The sequence below is a fragment of the Cyprinodon variegatus genome, unplaced genomic scaffold (assembly GCF_000732505.1).
Source record: "Cyprinodon variegatus isolate N-32 unplaced genomic scaffold, C_variegatus-1.0 Scaffold53, whole genome shotgun sequence".
NCBI lineage: Eukaryota > Metazoa > Chordata > Actinopteri > Cyprinodontiformes > Cyprinodontidae > Cyprinodon > Cyprinodon variegatus.
Window position 1 is genome coordinate 734,242 of NW_015150506.1, and position 4,424 is coordinate 738,665.

The window sequence follows — 4,424 nt, forward strand, 5'->3', positions numbered from 1 at the left end:
GAAACCTTTCTTCACAATCGTGTGTCCCGTTTATCTCTGTTTTGCAAGTCGTCGTTCAAAGTTGCCACGGACCCTGAACTAACCTCTGTGAACTTCCCTTCTCACTTCCAGGTCCGGTTCACCTGCTCTCTGAGTTCCCCCCGAACCCAACCCTTTGATCTCCTCAATAAACCTGTTAAACTTTTCTCAGGTTTCTCTGAGTGGTTTTCAGTATGTGGGTCAGATCTCTTAAATCCGTCATGACAACTGCTAAATCTATAGTAGCCATTCAAATGGCCCTTCCCTGTCAAACACCATCACAATGCTAGCCCACTTACCTGCAGCTCCCAGCAAAATCCCCTCCTTCTTCCAGCCACTGGCCGTCTCCTGGGCATGCATATTTTTTTACTCTCACTCCACCCTTTTACTGAATTACAAGGTCTGACCAGGAGATGATGCTTCTCTTTAGATCTTAATGTCCACAAATTGTGACAGAAATAATATTTTAGTGCAAAATTGATGTTTAAAGAGAAATTGTATGACGAGCCAATGACCAGCCAAGGGCCCATAAAAGAAAGTGGAGAAATTTTGAACATCTGTTCAGACAGGCTTTTCACTCCTAGCTGTGCAACTCTGGAAAATGTTTTCTATTGGCTTATATAATGGTTATCTTTTTTTTTTTTAGCTCCTGCAACAGGTATTGAACTGTACAGAACCCCTAAAGGGACATGGAGGAAAAAATAAACTTTTGCGAGATACCACAATACTTTTGCGAGATCTCGATAAAAATAAGCTTTTCCGAGATCCTGCAATACTTTTGCGAGATCTCGATAAAAATAAGCTTTTCCGAGATCCCGCAATACTTTTGTGAGACCTCGCAAAAAAAAAGCTTTTGCGAGATCCCGCAATACTTTTGTGAGATCTCGCAAAACGTTTTGCCATGTCAGCTAACCGGAAGTAAAACAGACACACAACAGTGGAGGTGCAAAGTGTACTGCTATGGGAGGATAATACGCCCATGTGTCAGCTACAACCATGGAGGGAAAAAAATAAACTTTTGCGAGATATCGCAAAAAATAAACTTTTGCGAGATCCCGCAATACTTTTGCGAGATCTCGCAAAACTATTGCGGGATCTCGCAAAAGTTTTGCAGGATCTCGCAAAAGTTCTTTTTTTTCCCACCATGTCCCTTTAGGGGCTCCGTAGCACTGTACTATTTTTCATTGTTTTATCTGTTCTCATTTTTTGTTTTTACATTTTAAATGTTATTTATTCTCGCTACATCTTTTTGTTCTTATATTAACTTGTAATGCACTCTGTGCATGATATAGATTGCTGAAATGTAAAGTTTGATTGATTGAGCATATATCTCTGTCACTGTATATGATCTACCTCCTAGGTTCTGGTCTTTAAACCTGTATAAAAGTATAATTAATGTGTGATTAAGAGTTTTTCTCATTTTCATTATTGTTTTGTACTTTAACTTATTTTCTTTTTATTAATGTTTAATGTCCCTCTTGGAAAGTAATAAATAAATCACCCCCCTCCTTATTACTAGCTGGTAAAAATAGGTTTGCAAAATGGAAAGATCTGTTTTGTGTGGAAAAACCTAATTTTTTTGGTGCATCATCTTGTTTTCTCCTCTCCTGTTTTGCACACTGTACTCAGAGACTGATTACCTGAGCAGGTAGGTGAATGGGAGGTGGTATCTCATCACTAATATAAAATTTCAAACTAAAATATTTAAAAGTGTAATAACTATATATCTGGGTAACCCCCCCTAGCTAAAGTTAAAGGCTGGGATAACATTTCAATACACAGCAACTATTAAGTACACACAGGGCTTAAGCTCATGTGTCAAGATTCTTTCCAAAATTAAGTCTTTGGTGCCCTCTACCTTCTGATCAAAGTATTAAAGGGAAGAAGAGATAATTTACTAATGGTAATGTACTGATCTATTTCTTGACAGTTTTGTTCCTTTTGTTGACTCCTTAAAACACACAGTCACACTTCTATAAAGGAACGAGACCAAATAGGAGAGGTATATTTCTGGATATCCTCCTGGTGATTTTGAAAGTGATACAGAATAAATCACAGTGAAAGTGGTGAAAAAAAGCAGCACAACAGTTTGGTTTTCTTTATTTACAACAGTGTCTGCAGGGTCACTGTCTTTGGAGTAAAACTGTTCCTTTGTTCTGCCTTTTTCTAACACCGTTGTGGCATGTTGTGTCCACCTGGAGTACTGTTGACCTTCTGCGAGGCAGCCAGCTAGTTAAAGAAGTCCATTTTCAAGGCTCCTCTTGCTCATATCAAAACTCCATTATAGATTTTACCTCCAGGGGAACCCAGGGCTCACAAGGTCCTTGGCAATTTTACCTGAGGAAGAAGCTAAAAGGATTTGAGTCTCCTAGGATGGGTGAGGAGAAGTGGGGTGAGAGTGGGGGGGTGTGAGGACGAGAGCGAGGGTGGGATGCACACCCTAGGACCTGAGCCACTACACTATAAAAAACAGTTTCAATAAGAAGGAATAAAATTATGAAACAAATTCTCATCAAATCCCGATTTAAAAAAATGTATTTATGCTCTGTTAATAAATCCCACCTCAACATTTAGATTAGAATTTAAATCAAGTTGTTGGTTGAGTTATTCACCTCTGTCTCATGCAAAGTCTAGGAGAGAACAGGAAGGTTTATATACCTTAAAAAATAAAATTAAAAATCAAAGTTTCTATGTGGAAGCAAGTAATAAAGATTATCCAGCTTTATCTGGTTTTTGAACAGCATAAAAGTGATGCCTGCCGCTTGCTGTCATCCAACACATTGTTTACTGTAACCGATGAATTTTCAGACACATCTAGCATCAATTTAGCAGTTTTTCTAAGAATTATATTTTTTAAATCTTATTGAAGACATTAAAAAAGGCGCAATTTTCTTTTCTTTCCAACTACTAGCGGGCTTCGTGGGGGTCAACCTTTCTTCCAGGAAATCCAGAGTCCTGCCAGTCCTCTCATGCACTGCAAAAAATGTAAATCTTAATAAGTCATTTTCCTTAAAATAAGTGCATTTTATCTTGAATTGAGGAGGTTAGTGAGACACTTTGCCAACGGAACAAGACAATTTACATTTAAAATAAGAAAAAACAATTGCATTGTCTTATTTCAAGTGCATATTATCTAACTATCTTATTTTAAGAGTAAAAATTCTAATTTCATTGGCAGATCATCCTGTTTAACTACTGAAATTAAGGATAAATACACTTAATTTAAGACATTTTTACTTATTTCTAGATCGTTTTTGCAGTGCACAGCAATCCCTCCCAGCCGCAGATGGAAATCCCTCCTCCACACTCTGACGCCATTTATGTTCAAAGCTGCTGGTTATTGATTTTTCCCTTTTATTAAATGTCTTCATTTCCGATATAATACCAATATTGCAGCTTCGAGAATTAGCTAATATAGATATTGATCCGATTATGATTTTAGCACGAATCATTCAAGCTTTATACTGTAGAATATTACTAAAGACTTGATCATGTAATGTTACTAAAACAGGGAACAACAGTCAACAACTGTTCAAATTAACCAATGAATTTTAGAAACTTTCAACAATAGCAGAGTTTTTCTAGCAACATGTAAATATGAGAGATTTTAGATGCCGACTGATAAAATCTGATATTAGTTTTCTTGGCTGATATCGGACTGATATCCGATTTTAATGTCAGGTTGCGATATCTCTAATAGATTTCACCTAAATCATGTAAATATAGAAATATTTCCCAAAAATCGGTGAAACAACTTTTCTCTGTTCATTTTTGTAATTTCAATTCTTAATGCTGTAATTTCAAATCTTAATTCTTTTCCCGCACTTTTAGAAACACAAGCACTCCCTTCCTCTCATTCACCTAATTGAAGCGCTAGCTTCTCTGATCTGCATAGATTTGCTGACGTCCAACGCAAAACAGAAACAGGTCTCAAGACAAATGGAGGAAAGTTTCATTTCAGTCTAACGTACCGAAACCGAAACCAAAGGAAAACATGCAAATCCTTGTACTTTACATATATTTTTATTTTATAATAATTACTAAAATTATTTATTGATACCTTTCAGCAACCTGAGCATCTTTTAAAGCAGCAATTAGCCCCTTTTCCATCTGCCTTCCTAATCTGGGAAGTCTTACAGCTAGCAAGCTAGGCTTCTCAACCTTGGCACAATGGTTACTTATGAACAGCACAGATTCGCTGCCGTTGTCCAGGATGGGGTTTACATGCCACCTCATTTGAATCAATTTAAAAGGATTAGTCATTTTACATTTATTTAAAAGAAAAAGAGGATGGAGCTAATTTTGAGCTGCACATGTCGCAATGGGTTAGCTTCGTGAGACCATCCTGATCTCGCGAGCTTTCAAGGTTTCACTCGCTAATCATTCTGGAGACTCTCCGTTAAAGA